Raw genomic sequence first — 19,326 nt, 5'->3', positions numbered from 1 at the left:
TTTCTCGTCTCTGCAGTTTGACAAACAAAATCTTAGTTTACTACCTTTCCATCATCCTCCCATCTTCTGGACAAATCATCCTTCTCACCCCCAATACTGTGCTGCTGTGTTCCCCAATACTATACTGCAGAAATAGATAAATGACTGAAATAAACCATATAAATCACTAAAACAGGAGGGTAGCACGGAAGCACTGAAAAACTATAAGAAAAAAATATAAAATGTAAAAAACAAATAAAAGCGGCTAAACTAGAGACCGAGAGGTAAATTGCCAAAGAGAGTAAAACTAACCCTAAAATGTTATTCAATTATATAAATGTTAAAAAGTATAAATCTGAAGGTGTCGGCTCTTTAAAGAGTAATGAGGGGGGAGTTGCAGAGAGCGACGAGGAGAAAGCAAAGTCATTAAATATTTTTTTTCTCTACTGTATTCACTAAGGAAAATAAACTGTCAGATGAAATGCTGAATGTAAAAATAAATTCCCCATTAAAGGGCTTCTGTCAGCCCACTAAACCGTTTTTTTTTTGTTTACTAATAATCCATATACTGCGAGCTCCCTATACATAAGTTAAATAATCATTTTGGTTCAGTAGAATTTGATAAAAAGCTATTTTTAAAATATGCAAATTACCTTGCTACCAGCAAGTAGGGCGGCTACTTGCTGGTAGCAGCCGCATCCTCCGATCCTAATGACGCCCCCTCCGCATTGTGATTGACAGGGCCAAGGAACAGAATCGTTCTCTGCTGGCCCTGCCTGTTTGCATTCAATATCTGGCGCCTGCGCCGCGGCCGTACCTATCTTCAATCTGCGCAGGCGCACTGAGAGGCGGACGCTCGCTCCTCAATGCGCCTGCGCCGGGTGTAGATGTGACGTCATCGGCGCAGGCGCATTGAGGATGGAGCGGCCGCCTCTCAGTGCGCCTGCGCAGATTGAAGATGTGTACGGCCACGGCGCAGGCGCCAGATTTTGAATGCAAACAGGCAGGGCCAGCAGAGAACGATTCCGTTCCCTGGCCCTGTCAGTCACAATGCGGAGGGGGCGTCATTAGGATCGGAGGATGCGGCTGCTACCAGCAAGTAGCCGCCCTACTTGCTGGTAGCAAGATAATTTGCATATTTTAAAAATAGCTTTTTATAAAATTCTACTGAACCAAAATGATTATTTAACTTATGTATGCAGAGCTCGCAGTATAGGGATTATTAGTAAACAAAAAAAAAAAGGTTTAGTGGGCTGACAGAAGCCCTTTAAAAGTGTCCTGTCTGACCCAGGAAGAAGTACAATCGCGACTTAAAAAGATTAAAATAGACAAATCGCCAGGACCGGATGGCATACACCCCCGTATCCTAAGGGAATTAAGTAACGTCATAGCCAGACCCTTATTTCTGATATTTGCAGACTCTATACTGACAGGGAATGTCCCACAGGATTGGCACATGGCAAATGTGGTGCCAATATTCAAAAAGGGTCCAAAAACAGACCCCGGAAACTATAGGCCGGTAAGTTTAACAAATGTTGTGGGTAAACTGCTTGAAGGTTTTCTAAGAGATGCTGTCTTAGAGCATCCCAACGGAAATAAGCAAATAACGCCATATCAGCATGGCTTCATGAGGGATCGGTCATGTCAAACTAATTTAATCAGTTTCTATAAGGAGGTAAGTTCTACACTGGACAGAGGCGAATTAATGGATGTCGTATATCTGGACTACTCCAAAGAATTTGACACTGTACCACATACAAGGTTAGTATATAAAATGAGAATGCTCGGACTGGGAGAAAATGTCTGTATGTGGGTAAGTAACTGGCTCAGTGATAGAAAACAGAGGGTGGTTATTAACGGTACACACGCAGATTGGGTCACTGTCACTAGTGGGGTACCTCAGGGGTCAATAATGTGCCAGTAAGAAGTGCCCCCATAATGTGCCAGTAACAAGTACCCCCATAGATGCCCCCAATCATGTGCCAGTAACAAGTACCCCCATAGATACCCCCAATCATGTGTCAGTAACAAGTACCCCAATAGATGCCCCCAATCATGTGCCAGTAACAAGTACCACCACAGATGCCCCAATCATGTGCCAATAAGAAGTGCCCCCATAGATGCCCCCCAATCATGTGTCAGTAACAAGTGCCCCCAATCATGTGCCAGTAACAAGTTCCCCCATAGATGCCCCCAATCATGTTTCAGTAACAAGTGCCCCCATAGATGCCTCCCAATCATGTGCCAGTAACAAGTACCCCAATAGATGCCCCCAATCATGTGCCAGTAACAAGTACCACCACAGATGCCCCAATCATGTGCCAATAAGAAGTGCCCCCATAGATGCCTCCCAATCATGTGCCAGTAACAAGTGCCCCCATAGATGCCCCCAATCATGTGCCAGTAACAAGTGCCCCCATAGATGCCCCCAATCATGTTTCAGTAACAAGTGCCCCCATAGATGCCCCCCAATCATGTGCCAGTAACAAGTACCCTAATAAATGCCCCCATTTAGGTGCCAGTAACAAGTACCCGGATAGATGCCCCCAATCATGTGCCAGTAACAAGTGCCCCCATAGATGCCCCCTAATCATTTGCCAGTAACAAGTACGCCAATAGATGGCCCCAAATCATGTGCAAGTAACAAGTACCCCCATAGATATCCCCCAATCATGTGCCAGTAACAAGTACCCCAATAGATGCCCCCAATCAGGTGCCAGTAACAAGTACCCCGATAGATGCCCCCCAATCATGTGCCAGTAACAAGTACCACCACAGATGCCCCCCAATCATGTGCCAATAACAAGTGCCCTCATAGATGCCCTCCCAATCATGGGCCACTAACAAGTGCCCCCATAGATGCACCCCAGTCATGTGCCAGTAACAAGTGCCCCATAGATGCCCCCCAATCATGTGCCAGTAACAAGTGCCCCTAAAGATGCCCCCCAATCATATGCCAGTAACAAGTGCCCCTATAGTTGCCGCCCAATCATGTGCCAGTAGGTAGTTCCATATAAAAAATAAACACTTATACTTAAGGTACCTCCATCAGGCTGGCAGCGATGTGATACAGGTCTCTTCTGGGCTTTTGTCTTGCGCTGTACGGCTTAGGCGGCGCAATGACATCTGGTGCCTGCAGCCTATCAGAGGAACGAGGAAGGGAGACGCCTCTTCCTCCCCTGCCCCGCCGCTGCACATCTATCTGTATCGCTGTCCTGAGGACGGCGATACAGATGACTACTATAGAGTTGAGCGCTTCCACAATGGAAGCACTCATCTCCCTGTGCCTTGCCGCCCCCCAGTTGTCACTGGGGCCGCGCTGCCTGGGGCCATTGCCTCATTTTGCCTAATTGGGAGTGCGGCCCTGCTAGCGCCCCCTGGAATTTTGGGCCCGGGGCAACGCCCCCGGCCCACCCCAATGCTACGCCACTGGCCAGCGGGGCTCAAGATGCAGCACAGGGCCCGCAGCCTAACAGAGGCCGGTTCATACACCACAACTGGGCGATGTGTTACGCTCATAACATCGCCCGGTTGTGGTGTACAACTCAGATTCAAAAACTACCGGAGAAAAAAGTTACGCTCCTTTCCCTCAGTTCCTTCTCTTAATATAGGGGTGCACAACCTTTTTTGGTCTGAGGGCCGCATTGTCACATTGCTCTATTTCAAGGGGACGCAAATAAAATGTTGATCGGCACTCATTTGCATCAGCCTACTTTAGCCAATGCAAAGTGAATGGGGAGGAATGATCACTACCACGGTCATTTCTCCTCCATTTAGTTTTATTGATTATTGGTAACTGATCCCTGATTACACAGGGAGATGTGCTGATGATTATCATACATCTTTCATCTTGATAAAATATCCAAATCTGCCGACAAACGAGTGATTGCTCATTTATCGGCTAATCACCTGCACAATTATACCGGCCAGCTATCAGGAATGAGCGTGATCTATGAACACTTGTTCCCAGTAATTGTACCGAACATCATGCAGTGTAATAGGGGCTTAAAGGGATTTTCTGGTAAAAATTATTTTTTAACAAGTTCCTACAGCATAGTTCCTGAAACCAAAGAGTTAGGCCTCTTTCACACTACAGTATGTCCATTTCAGTGTTTTGCGGTCCGTTTTTCACTGATCCGTTGTTCCGTTTTTTTGCTTCCGCTGTGGTTCCGTTTCCGTTCCGTTGTTCCATTCCGTTTTTCCGTATGGCATATACAGTATACAGTAATTACATAGAAAAAATTGGGCTGGGCATAACATTTTCAATAGATGGTTCAGAAAAAACGGAACGGAAACGGAAGACATACGGATGCATTTCCGTATGTGTTCCGTTTTTTTTGTGGACCCATTGACTTGAATGGAGCCACGGACCGTGATTTGCGGGCAATAATAGGACATGTTCTATCTTTCAACGGAACGGAAAAACGGAAATACGGAAACGGAATGCATACGGAACACATTCCGTTTTTCTTGCAGAACCATTGAAATGAATAGTTCCGTATACGGAACGCAAAAAACGGACCGCAAAACGGAAAAAAAAAACGGTAGTGTGAAAGAGGCCTAATACTTATCTGCTCCACCCCGCTCAGGTCCACTGCGCTGCTCCCACTGCCTCCATCTTCCGGTCCCCAAGCTGTTTACACCTGGCAGTGCAATGACTATGCCCATACACTTCCAGGTCTAAACAGTGCAGGGACCGGAATATGGAGGCGAAAGAACGGAATGGAATGGATATAATAAATTTTGCAACAATTTTTTACATGACACATAAGGCTTTTTGAACAGCTCACTTTAAGACAGCAGCACTGTACTGTCTGAGTGTAAGCTGCAGGGAGAAAGTCACCCTCTACTTCCACCCATGCAGCTGACAGAAGTTAATTTTTACCTTCATTTTTTCAATCCCTGTCGGTGAGGAGTGGGAGTGGCCAAACCAGAAAAGGGTCGTGGCTTAGACCTGGGGCAGGGTTTTAAGTCTTTTGAGGGTGGACACATTGTGGCAGGGGGCGTGTCTGGGCTCCTGCCTGCAAGAGGGACGCCCCTCTAGGCACCTTACTGGCTCATTTGCATACCAAATAAACTGGATTTTCAGAGGATAAAAACATCTATTGTTGGGACAAAGGCACATCTGGAAATAAGGTACTAATTGCTATTAGGAACCTATATATAGCCCAAACAAAATTCAGGGCCCACCCCTGATTAAAGCATGAAAACCGACCAAAAGGAGTGGGTAAAATATATTACAAATAACACTATTGATACCAAGATAGTCCAAAAAATAGCATAATTGTATTAGAAAATCACAAAAAGACACATGATTGACACAAGTCACACAAAGACATTCAATACAGGTCACAATACATATTAAAAACCAAGAGGACCGATGGTGAACTGCCGGTATATTTAAATAAAGGGCACGTGCAAAAAACTTCCTGATTGGTCATCAGTAGGAAGATATGTTATACCTACACACTATGGCTCCAAATTTGCATGATTAAACCTAAATGCATTGTTTATACAACAGATACCAAATGGGGGTGATAATGCACACCACAAGTGGCTAGCTGAGGCAATAGGGTAAATAGAGTTATGACAAGCACATAGAAAAATACTGACCACACAGTTACAGTATACCGTACAGCAACACCACCGATCCGCTCCCCAACGCACGTTTCGCATACAGCTTTTTCACGGGGTACTGGTTGGTGTAGTGAAGGTAGTCCCTTAAGTAGGTGGAATAGTTGTATCCTGTTTGCTGATAGGCTGTCATTCAATCAAATATGATATAAGCTATTACTGGCTAACAGGAGGTCAGGTATAATATATACAATACTGAGATCTTTACTATCACTTTGTCTAGCAAGCCATGAGAAATTAGTGATAATTATAACCAGTCTTCCCTCTGAGCTGAGTCACTGCGGAGATCCTTCAATGCTCCTGCTCAGAGCCTCTGCAGGCTGGTGCCACCTTTTCCCTCTTGTCGCGCTCAGGGCCGGTGCAAGGATTTTTGCCAACACAAGCGAAGCTACATTTTGGCGCCCCCCCCCCCCCCCCCCCGCGCACCGGTCCACTGGCCCATAAGACGCACCTAGGTTTTAGAGGAGGATAATATGAAAAAAATATATTCCATTACACCTCAGGTCAGACCAGCCAGCAATCAGACCCCCAATGCCTCAGATCAGCCCCCCCATGTCAGCCATTAGCCCCCCATGTCACATTTCTCCCCCTCAAGGCCTCCATGTTAACACCTGAGTGGGGCTGTGACTGTCTGACTTCTGCTGCTGGCTGCGTCTTCAGTCTGACTGACGGCTGTGTCTGTTAGTCAGACGAGACACAAGTTATGGTACGTTCACTCTTGCCATATCGATTGCCACTCAGCTTTCCCAGGAACAGATATGCCTAGGTGATGGCCCAATAGAATGAGAATAGAAGCAGAATAAAACAAATCAAGGAATCATTGTCATCTTCCGGTCTATTCTGAATCTTAAGAAGATGGCCGAGATGAGTTTCTCCGGGGTTGTATAGACCTCTAGCTGCCATCATAGACGCTAAGTATGATGATGTTTACTGATGACACTTATAAATGGACATTAGTGATCTCACCTTCCTCCCCCGTAAGTATTATCACTCATCCCACAACTCTGAATGCTGCAGCTTCCATATCTGCCTCTCCACACGGAGCGTGACTCAGACGGTCAAACCTTTCCCCTTAATTTAATTCCATTAATAAAGTACTAACCACACCATGGGGCTGATGCAACAGATCATGAATATTCTCATCCCTGTTACAGGAAGATGAAATATTAAATATTCATTTACAGCAATGAACCCAGAAAGCAACATTGCAATTATATCTCTACTCTTGACTCCTTCGGTGTATGAAATAAGGGGCCACAAGGGACGTAACACGTGGCCTACTGTATAGCGTTCTCACATGAGGACCCCTCACAGTCACTAATTATCTGACGGGACCTCAAATGCATTACTGGGATTCTCCCCTGCAGGTGATGATTTCCTGCAGTGCTCAGCTCAGCTCCTTTCTTAATGAACCCAGGACGCCGGACGCTGAGCGCAAACACAACACAGACACAGTCAGCTCGCCTCACCTCTAGTCCCTGCTTCAATTTCTTGGTCCCACACCTCGGATTCAATTTCTTGGCGGGCGCAGGCCGCGGCTGCCTGTGTCTACTCACGCCCCCCCCTGTGCAGGTGACTTGTCAGTTGTCACTAGTGGCAGCCAGAGCGGCGCGCTGAGCCAATGAATGAATATCATTCATCTATCTATGATCATCTATCTCTGCCTAAGTGCCTAGCTAGCTATGTTGCCCTGCCGGCCGGGCGGCCTGGCACACAGCCGCACACGCAGGCTGGTGGGGGGGGGGGCCTTTGATATCTGTTGCCCTGAGTCCCTGACTACTCTAGACGATCGCCGCGGCCGGCACACAGGGCGGGCGCGGCAGGTTCAATAAGTCAAGTGCAAAAAAAAAAAAAAAAAAAGCATTCATTCATTCTTCCATTCTTCCGCCCTGCGCAGGGCGCGCCCTAAGGCGGCCGCTTGGTCTGCCTTATGGTAGCGCCGGCCCTGGTCGCGCTGCTGCTACTGGATTAGGAGGAGGTCACAGCAGCAGTGCCCTGTAGATAGGGCTGCAGTTACTCTACTACATTATCTGTACTCAGAAAGTTATCACTGAGTTATCTGCGGTGTTACATGGGACTGCAGGTAACATCTACTACATTATCTGTACTCAGAAAGTTCTCACTGAGTTATCTGTGGTGTTACATGGGACTGCAGGTAACATCTACTACATTATCCATGCCTCCCAAGTGTCCCTCTTTTGGAGGGACAGTCCCTCTTTTTGACCCAAGTCCCTCTTTCCCGCTTTGATCCTTAAATGTCCCTCTTTTTGACATGAACAATTAATGCATAAATGTGCATTAATGAATTTAGTAAATTTCTCCTTACTAAGCTATAGTGTACGTATGGTTTTCAAAACCAAACAGTACCTCATATAATGACAAAGAATCATTTATGGGGGCCTAGTAGTAACGTCAAAACACTGCTATAATAAATCAAACTAATAGCCCAAATGAAATGATCAAAAAATACTATATAAAATACATCAAAGAGTTTTTAGTAAACCATGATTATATAAAATATATATAGGTGAAAAACATAGAGGGGACCAGAAAGAAGTATCCCCCACTGAACCCCTGCAGTACAGAGACAGCTCAGGTGTATCACCAGAACACATGGGAAGTCATATAAAGATATTAAACATCATCTTGTCCTATCCAAAAAACAGTTACACAAAGTATAGCTAAAGTGTCACATAATACATCCTAAGGGTATTGATAAATAATTCACATCACCGTTCAGCCTTTCTGTTCTCCTGCTTTTAGGAGCAGGAGAACGGAAAGGACGGTTTTGGCACATAACTGAGCCGAATGGAACCCGTCACCATGGTTATGACTGAAGCGGAGCCCCATGTGATGCGGTCTCCCAGCGCATGCGTGGGATGCGTCCAAATCCAGTACTAAAAAGACGGAGTGGTGGAGGGTCTGAAGAATAAAAAGTATAGTAACCTAATATCTAATCAGACCCCAAAAGCCAATTCTAGAATATAAGTAGCAGTAGCTACTAATATCATAACATATGTGAATCGTGAACATAATTAGTAAAACACTAGATTGTATAAATAGACTGATGCAGGGTGAACCCTAAAACGACATGGGATAAAAATGTTTGTCTAGATTACAAATAGCAATACTACAACAACATACTGTGAAAAATGATAAAGTATTTGGTTATTGTGACACAGTGAAGGGTATGTTCTTGGAAAACAGGTATTTTCCTCCAAGCGTGTGCTGCTAGGCTGATTTGCAGCCAGGTGGGGGTCAAACACTGGACTGGATTTTAAAAGACAGCTTGGTTCAGCAGCAAAGTGTGTGTGCTGGGATCTGAGGCTTGTGCCATGCTGGAGGGCTGAGACCTGTGTTTAGGGGAAACAAGCCCCCTAAAAGCCTGCTATGGACTGCTGAAGATAGAACTGCCAGCAAGGTGATTTTTGCTATATGGACTTTCCATTGTATGTGAACTAACACCAAGACTGCAAACGGAAGTTTGATTTAAGAACTGGTAATTTTCCTCTGTGCTGAGTCCGCATACTCTGTCTACCAGAGCAAATTCCCACAATTGGTGAAGAATGTGGGCACGCGCAGAGAGGCTGGTGTAAGCACCAAAATATATTTTTTTTTTCGGGTACGGCTGGATGTCCTGGATTAAACCAGCTAAATTCAAACCTGTGACTAATTGGGGCTGTAATGGCAGCTCTCGTGGAGGCTTAACAACACCAGCAAGAAACAAACCAGTTGCTGTTACAACACGTGATGGCTTTGCAGACGGCAGGAGCGTCCCAGAGTGTCCATGATGTCCGGAAAGCAGTCCGTGCGACGATCCCCAAGATGACACCCTCAGATGACATCAAAACCTACCTGGCAATGTACGAGAAGGTCGCCACAAGGGAGAATCTACCGCGAGATCAGTGGGCTGAGGTCATAGCTCCGTTCCTGCCATCCGATTCCCAGCAGGTGTATTTCGACTTGCCGGATGATCAAGCAGCCGACTACCAGAAAGTCAAGGGTGAGATTCTAGCAAGACTGGGGGTGAATGTGTTGGTCCGGGCCCAGTGGGTGCATCAGTGGGGGTTCAACTCGGCTGAGCCTATGAGACCCCAGTATTAAAACTTACTTTACTTCTTGCAAGAGTGGCTACAGCCTGACGTGCTGAGCCCCACTGCTATGCTGGATCGTCTGTTAGCTGATATGTTCTGGAGGGCATTGCCACCCCCTCTCCAGCACTGGATCGGCCAGGTGTCTCCTGGCAATGCCCTTGAGATGGTGGACCTGGTGGAACGCTATGAGGCTACTAGGAATCTAAAGGGGGGTTCTTTAGGGAGGGGGCCAGTCAAACCCTGGAAATCTCCACCCCAGGCCCGGAGGTTTGAGCTGATAAAACCCCCCCAGATGTACCCACTGCGGACCTGGCTCCGATAGTCTGCTGGCGATGTCACTAGCCTGGCCATGTAAGGGCTGAATGTCCCCATCGGGTTGAGCCACACTAACTATGGCTACAGTCAGTCGCTATATGCTAGGAAGCTGTGTGCAACAGGTACCCCAGAAACTCTAAAGCACTTGTGCCGGGTGGAAGTGGGAGACACTCCAGTGGAGGCCCTGCCGGACTTAGGGAGTCCGGTGTCCCTAGTAAGGACTCCCCTGGTACGGTCCGCTGAGTATACTGGTCGGAAAGTCGGGGTCATGTGCATTTATGGGGACTTAAAAGACTATCCCACCTCCCTGGTGTCTCTAACCACAAGGGCCGGCAGGTAGACTGCCACTTCGGAGGAAGACGGGGAGACAACCCCACTGAGTGTAATGGTGGGAGACGTGGAGGACTTGCCGCTGGAGCCTGAGCTGGCAGACCTCAATCTCTCCGGGGATAATTGTGGTACTGCACAACACCCAACCCTATCCCGAACCTGGGAAAATGTATTAATAGTAGATGGTGAACCACAACAAGTTGGGGCAGAGTCGGTGTTCCCCTGTTTTGTGGTTCATCAGGATATATTGTATTGGGTAAACCAGCTGCGGGGTGAACCCATTGAACAGTTGGTGGTGCCCCAGGCTTATCACAAACTCATGTTAGAGTTAGCCCACCAACATGTTCTAGGTGGTCATCTGGGAAGGCAGAAAACACAGGACCTTATACTACAATGATTTTACTGGCCTAGTGTGTTTAGAGAGGTGGACAAATTCTGTAAGTCTTGCCCGACCTGCCAGGCAACTAGCCCCCAGCACCTTTTTCGCAGTCCCTTGGTACCTCTCCCAATCATCAAGGTACCGTTTGAGCGAATCGCTATGGACCTGGTAGGCCCAGTACCGAAGTCTGCTACAGGACACCAACACATCTTGTTCGTCCTAGACTACGCCACTCGGTACCCAGAGGCCGTGCCACTGCGACATACATTGGCTAAACTTAAAGCTAAGGAGCTAATGGAGATGTTCTCCCAAGTGGGGCTACCTAAAAAGGTTCTGACTGACCAGGGGACCCCTTTTATGTCCAAGGTCATGAGGGAACTCTGCAAGTTGCTGCGTATTAAACAGTTACGGACGTCCGTGTACCATCTGCAAACTGACGCCTAGAAGAGAGGTTTAACAAAACATTAAAAAACATGTTAAAAAGGGTGGTGTCTAAAGATGGGAAGGATTGGGACCTTCTTCAGCCCTATCTCATGTTCGCTGTGCAAGAGGTACCTTTGGCAGACACAGCACTATGAAGTGCCTTTTCCTCTGTGGCATTAAAAGAATTCTGATATCTCTGACTTTTAGTCTAACCAGGCTGTCTATTACTCTGTAATTCCTCTAGCGCCGTTCTATGGAAACAGTAGGTTTAAAGAGCACACCAAATGCTTGAAATAACTTCCTTATTAACTTCAACTTTTCTTCATGGAACACTGCCGCCTCCGCAGCAGATAGTTCATGTACAAAACACGTGTTGCATAAAGATTCATAAAATGGTGGTATGCATAAGATGGTGGTTCAACTGTTAAATCTTGTCATTCAACATAAAATGTTGGATATATTTCTCTCTTGAGTATCTGTACTCTCACTTTAAGTTATTTATGCACTTTATGATATCTCTAAGAGGTATATCTGAGGTCTAACTAATAGTTGACTTGCTGAATTTGGTCACAATTTGCAGTATGCAGTTACTATTTGCAGAAATTTGGATTGCAATATGGAATTTGAATTTGGATTGTGAACTTTGTAGTTTGCAATTGGTGGAACTGTAGGTAAACACACATATAACTGGTTCAGTATACAGTTATAATACCTATAATAATAGTAGGAATATTATATAACTGTTTTAAATACCTTTTTTTGGCCTCTCTCTCTGGTGAATAATAATTCCTGCAGCTCCTGCAAGGGGAATTTCCCACACAGGCTGTGTGTGAGGCATGTTGTGATTGGTCAAAACTCCTGCTGTGACTGGTCAAGACTCCTGCACAGCAACAACAGTTTAACTCTATGCTTTCTGTTGTTTCTGCTGTGTCATTGAGCTTACCTCACATCCATATAATGAATATTAAAGGCATCAAGTGGATGAGTCAGGCCAAAGACAGAAATGCCCGGGTCACCCGTTGGTTCCTTTCCCTACAGAACTTTAAATTCACAGTGGAACACAGGGCAAGCCGATTACAGGGAAACGCGGATGCCCTGTCCCGAGTACATTGTCTGGTGAGTGTTCACCCCCTCAGGGTTGAACAAAGGGGGGGGGGGGGGTATGTGACACAGTGAAGGGTATGGTCTGGTAAAACTGGTATTTTCCTCACAGCGTGTGCTCTTGGGCTGATTTGCAGCTGGGTGAGGTCAAACTCCAGACTGGATTTTAAGTGCCGGTCCGGGTTTTGACAGCATCGAGCTGTCCTTAAAAGACAGCTGGGCTCAGCAGCAAAGTGTGTGTGCAAGGATCTGAGGCTTATGCCATGCTGGAGGCCTGAGACCCGTATTTAGGGGAAACAGGCCCCCTAACAGCCTGCTATGGACTACTGGAGATAGAACTGGCAACAAGGTGATTTTTGCTATGTGGATTTTCCATTGTGTGTGAACTAATACCAAAACTGCAAAGTAACGTTTTCTTTTTGTCTTATGCGTGAATAAACATGGAAGTTTGATTTAAGAACTGGTAATTTGCCTCTGTACTGCGTCCATGTATCCATCTACCAGAGTGAATCCCCACAGTATTTAGACAGTGGGTTGGCGAAACGCTTGTCGAGGTATCAGCAGGGCCAGGCACACCAGGCCACATATTCAGTATGAGTAATTCAAATCCTTTATTGCACTATTGTCTCTCGCTCTATTCGGGTAGTTTTATTGTGGACTAGGTTTCAAATGATGGATAATTCCTGCGATGTTGCCCGGATTATGTGATGATGGTGATTGATATCCCCTTCCGGGACTTCTTTATATTATTCTCTATATGTATACTTTGTTGATCCCACTCCACAAGTTTATAACATTTTAGGGAAATATTTATCTATACCCTTATGATGTTTTATGTGACACTTTAGCTATACTTTGTGTAACTTTTTGGGGATAGGACAAGATGATGTTTAATATCTTTAAATGACTTCCCATATGTTTTGTGTTATGGTGATACACCTGAACTGTCTTTGTACTGCAGGGGTTCAGTGGGGGTCCCTCTATGTTTTTCACCTATATGTATTCTATATAATCATGGTTTAATAAAAATTCTTTGATGTATTTTATACCGTATTTTTCGCCCTATAAGACGCACCGGCCCATAAGACGCACCTAGGTTTTTGAGGAGGAAAACAAAGAAAAAATTTTTTTTTAACCAAAAGGTGCGCTTTTGGTGGGTTTTGAACTAATTGTGGTCTGTGGGTGACGCACTGTTATGGAGGATCTGTGGATGACACACTGTTATGGGGGATCTGTGGGTGACGCACTGTTATGGGGGATCTGTGGGTGACGCACTGTTATGGGGGATCTGTGGGTGACGCACTGTTATGGGGGATCTGTGAGTGACACACTGTTATGGGGGATCTGTGAGTGACACACTGTTATGGGGGATCTGTGGGTGACGCACTGTTATGGGGGATCTGTGGGTGACACTTATGGGGGATCCTCTCTGGATGGCACTGTTATGAGGATGAGGATCTGTGTATGACAGTTATGGGGGGGATCTGTGGATGACACATATATAGCATCTTATGCTATGTGTCATCCACAGATCCCCTCCATAAGTGTGGGGGTCGCATCTGCTTTTATAATGGGGGTGGGGGTCGCATCTGCTTTTATAATGACAGCGGGGCCCGTGCAGTGACTGTATTCTACTACACGGGCCCCGCTTACTGTATAATCATATCCCTAATAGTTAATTGTTGTATGCATGTAATCGCATAATGAGCGATAATGAGCGCTGTGTATTACCGTACTTACAATTAGAAGCGCTCGCCGTTCGGAGCAGAGAGGAGGGAGGAGGCAGGCTGGGAGGACAGGCGCTGGCAACGTGAGTCATACGTCATGCGCCCATGCCGCCTACTTCATTCATAAAGTGGGCGGCGTGGGCTCGTGATGTATGACTCACACTGCCAGCGCCCGTCCTCCCGGCCTGCCTCCTCTCTCCTCTCTGCTCCGAACAGCGAGCGCTTCTAATTGTAAGTCGGATAATACACAGCGCTCATTATCGCTCATTATGCAATTACATGCATACAACAATTAACTATTAGGGATATGATTATACAGTGAGCGGGGGCCTGTGTAGTAGAATACAGTCACTGCACGGGCCCCGCTGTCATTATAAATGCAGATGCCGGCCCCCAGCCCCTCCTCCCTCACAGCTGATACACCCGCCGCACGGCATCGCGGCGGGTGTATCATTGAAAACTGGGCAAAATCTGCTACATTCGCCATATAAGACGCACTGCTATTTCCCCCCCACTTTTGGGGGGTGGGGGGGAGTGCATCTTATACGGCGAAAAATACAGTATGTTATTTTTGTTTATTTCTAGAGATGAGCGAATTTCATATTTTGAAATTCGTTCACGCTTCGTTTGGTGGTAAAAGCAGAATTGCGTTATGGATTCTGTTTCCACACACCATAATGCAATTCTATGATCAGTTATGCAGGCCATAGACTTCTATTATGACGGAATTCCATCATAGAATTGGTCTTTGGTAACGGAATCCATAACGCAGATCGGATTTTTGTATTTGATTTGACTCAACTTTATTGTCATTAGACATGTATAAATACAGATTAACAAGATACAGTTTGCATCTAAACAGAAATGCAAAGAGCAGCAGGGCAATAAAAACAGGTTATATACAGATAAGGGTAGTGTTGAAGGTAGGAATAGTTATGTACAGATTATGTACAAATAAGTTAAGTATACAGGTGTTTATACTGATATACAGAGAGCAAATATACAGATGTACTATGGACAAATATACAGATGTACTGATGTATACATATATATACAGATATGCATATGTGCTAATGTATACGTATATTACAGAGACTTATGCTATGACAGTCTCCCAAACTATAGCAGTAACCAATGTGAACATACAGTGAATATTGAGAATGAATGACAGTCATGATCATGGTCATGGGAGGGATAAAGGGGAGGAGTTGTGTAGAGGGTTAAATGAGTGTGGATGGAAAGGTTCAGTAGAGTGACAGCTATGGGAAACAAACTAGTCCTAAACCTGCTGGTTTTAGTCTGAAGGGTTCTGTAGCGCCTTCTAGAGGGAAGGAGCTGAAAGAGTTTATTGGCAGGATGAGTAGAGTCCCTAAGAATGATGCATGCCCAGCATAGGACATCTCTTCTTGTTAACAACCTCAATGGCAGGAAGTGTGGTCCCTGTATGCGTTGGGCGTTTTTTTTTTTTTAACAATCCTATTTATTGGAAAGTTTTTTTTAACAATCCTATTTATTGAAAAGTTTTCAAAAGTATAATACAGAGATGTAAACAATATTACACATATGGTTGGTACCATTGTTTACTATGCAAATATGTGATAACACAAGATAAATAAAGGAATAAAGGTGTAGGATGGGGGGAGGGGGGAGGGAAGGATAAAACATCACAGGACGAGGATTGACATACCAGCGTAAATGTAGATGAAACTTGACATTCGAAATAGACTATGTAAAAGTGTCTAAATATACTAATAAAAAGGTCAACCTATCCGGTAAGCAACCATGCATGCAAAAACTGAGGATAGAAGAAGAAATAATTCCTCTTCACAAAATAAGTTTGTATGAGAGGCTGCCCAACCGTAAGCATAATTGCATCAGGCCCAAACAGCAGTTATAATGGGGCAGGGAAGTATAACTGCGCTCCACCCTCACCCCTGGCCCTCCCTACTTGCCTCACAAGTCCTAATGACAGGGGACAACTGGACGACAGTCCCTTACTTAGGATATGTGCAGGGAAGACAGACAAGACAAAATACGGAACGTGAACGGACCGGGTCAGAACCAAGAGAGCTACGCAGTACAAAGGGTTAAGCAAAGAATGGTCAGGAGAAGCCGAGGTCAAATGCCAGGAGATTAGAGAAGTACCAGAGGAGTCTGCAAAGAGTAGTCAGGTGGGAGCCAAGGTCACAATACCAGGAGGGATGCGCTGTACAGGAGGAGCAGGCAAAGGATCGTCAGGGAACAGGATCAGGTGAGTATTCAGTAGTCCAACAAATAGCCAGGAACCTAGAATTAACAGTCAACCTGTGGTCAGCAGGCTGCCTGTATTTATAGTGGGGTCTGAAGGTCATGTGACATGGCCAGCATCACATGGCCGACAGACAGACAAGTTGAGCACCGAGTGATCAGCTCAGTGCTCAAGGCAGACCTAGGAGCAGGGAGCCTCCCAGCTAGCAAAGCTGCCCTGGGAACGAGGCCAAAAGCAGATCCTTGCTCCCGAAGCTAAGCAGCAGGTCTGCGGCTGGTGGGAGACCGATTGCGCCTTTGGCGCCCCGTGACAGGAAGTTGCAGTATCTATTGGAGATCCAGATTTCCCATCTCCTCTCAAAGGTCCTTATGAAGTTCAAGGATGAAACCCAAGATCCTTCATACCAACAGTTGTTGTTTACTCATCTTATGATCCTTTTGATATTTGGCATTTATGATTTAGGTATCAAATTTCCAGCATAATGCAATTTTGTGTCTGGTAGCAATTAGGAAATGTAATATTACTGTTTGGAGATCATAAGGGAAGTCCTCTAGGCCCATTGATAATAATGCCAGTTCTGGGGTAGACCTGACAGACCTCTGAGATAAGATGGAAAATCCCCTCCCACAGCTTCCAAAGTGTAGTGCATTCCCACCAAATGTGAATGAAGGAACCTTCTGAGTTATTGCATCTCCAACAGGTTGAAGGACTCTCTGGGAATATTTAGTGAAGATATTGTGGAGTGTAATACCATCGATATAGTAATTTTCTGGATGTTTCTATATGGCCAGCACATTTGGAGAATTTGGAGGTTACCGTAAAGGAGACCATCCATTGTTCCTGGGAGAATTGTTTACATAGATCTGCTTGCCACAAGTCCATTAGATGGGATAGTGGGTCTTGAGGTGGGGTTTTTAGAATTTGGTAACCTTTGGTAATACCTTTATCAGAAGGTTTCTTACAGTTAATCCATTCATATAGAGAGAGCGAGATAGCAGTAACATCAGGGGTTTTGGAGGAGAGAAGTATATGGCGGATTTGGAGAAATTTGTAGAAGTCCTTGTTGGGTATGTTAAAAGACTGTTTTATATAGTTAAAATCCACAAGTGAATTGTTGATCCATAATTGGGAGCAGGGGCGTTATTAGGTCAAAACATTCGGGGCCGTAGCCCCGGATGTTTTGTCCAGTTCCCCGAATGCAGGGCCGGCGGGGGCCCACGGCCCGCAGCACCGCCTACAAGCTAATTTATTCACTTCACTTGCCTCTGTGTAATCTCGCACAGGCACACTGGCAGAGGCTACGGCCCCGAATGTTTTGACCTAATAACGCCCCTGCTCCCAATTATGGATCAACAATTCACTTGTGGATTTTAACTATATAAAACAGTCTTTTAACATACCCAACAAGGACTTCTACAAATTTCTCCAAATCCGCCATATACTTCTCTCCTCCAAAACCCAGCGCACCTCGTTCGACGATGCCTCTGCCAGTGCGCCTGTGTGAGATTAAGGTGCTTCTCTGAAATTACACAGAGGCAAGTGAAGTGAATAAATTAGCTAGGAGGCGGCACTGGGCGGGGAGGGGATCTGTGGATGACATTTAGGGGGATCTGTGGTGGATGACACTTAGGGGGATCTGTGGATGACATTTATGGGGATCTGTGGTGGATGACACTTAGGGGGATCTGTGGATGACATTTATGGGGATCTGTGGTGGATGACATTTATGGGGGATCTGTGGATGACACTTATGGGGATCTGTGGATGACACTTATGGGGATCAGTGGATGACACTTTTGTCGTTCTGTGGATGACACTTATGGGGGATCTGTGGATGACATTTATGGGGGATCTGTGAATGACACAGATGGGGATCTGTGGATGACACTGATGGGGATCTGTGGATGACACTTATGAGGGATCGGTGGATGACACTTATGGATGATCTGTGGGGTTGCCCAGACGGCTAAGCCCTTCACTGTAGTTATTAACCCCATTCAGCAGTCCCCATTGACTGAAGGGTGGACTGCTGAAAGTGTTAATAACTACTGTTAAGGCCCCCCCCCGGTGGTGATGAGGGCGTGGCTTCATTGGGTGGAGGTGTGACTTCACGTGGGCTCATGCCACGGATCTCTTCAGACTCTAGCAACGCCCCTGATTGGGAGATTAAATATAGGCCTGATTTGATCCAGTTTTTAATGTTTAGATTTGGAATTAATAATTCACTTATTTCAAGAGGTGCTGAGGTAAGAGATAATGGAAATGCTTTCTCTAAAATGGTTAATGATTTCCAAATCTTGGATAAGGAATGCAAACAAAGGAGGTTGTCTTTGAATGTAGTGTTGGTAAAGGAATGGGCGGAGAGATGCATTTCTATGGGTTGGGGACCTATATAGTGTGATTCTATTTCCACCCATTTTCTTAATGTGTATTTGCTAGATAGATACCTGTATTGGTCGCATATGATGGCTTTGTAATAGTGCTTAATAGAGGGAAAATTAATACCTCCTTGAGCTAGGGGTTTAAATAAGATTGAGGCTTTGACTCTTGATTTCTTTTTCCCCCATAACTGGTAGATTAAGATAGACTGTAGTTTGTTTATATAGGAATTTGGAAGAGGAATGGGAACATTACGCATGATATATAGTATTTTGCGCAGAATAGTCATCTAAATTGCTGCTGATCTCCCTAGCCATGACAGATAATTTAGGTCTAAATCAAAGAAGTTTTTTTTTTATTAATACAGTATCTATTAGTGGTTGGTAATTATGTTCAAAGAGCAAGGAGGAGGGATAAGTTACGTTTATTCCTAACTAGCGCAGAGATTTATCAGCCCAGGAGAAGCCAAAGGACTTTGTAATCTCTTTTGAAAGAGGGACAGAAAGTCCCAAATTTAGCATTTGACATTTACTAGTGTTGATTCTGTAGTATGATGCAGCACTAAAGCGGGAAATTATGTCATTAATAGACTTCAGGGATTCCAAAGGATTGGAAGTGGCTATTATGACATCATCTGCGAATAGGCCAATACGATGGTCCTGATTACCTACAGAGATACCTTTTATACAAGGAGATGAGAAAATATGTTCAGCAAAT

Source organism: Bufo gargarizans, chromosome 1 (genome assembly GCF_014858855.1).
Source record: "Bufo gargarizans isolate SCDJY-AF-19 chromosome 1, ASM1485885v1, whole genome shotgun sequence".
Taxonomy (NCBI): domain Eukaryota; kingdom Metazoa; phylum Chordata; class Amphibia; order Anura; family Bufonidae; genus Bufo; species Bufo gargarizans.
This window is presented reverse-complemented; position numbering follows the sequence as displayed.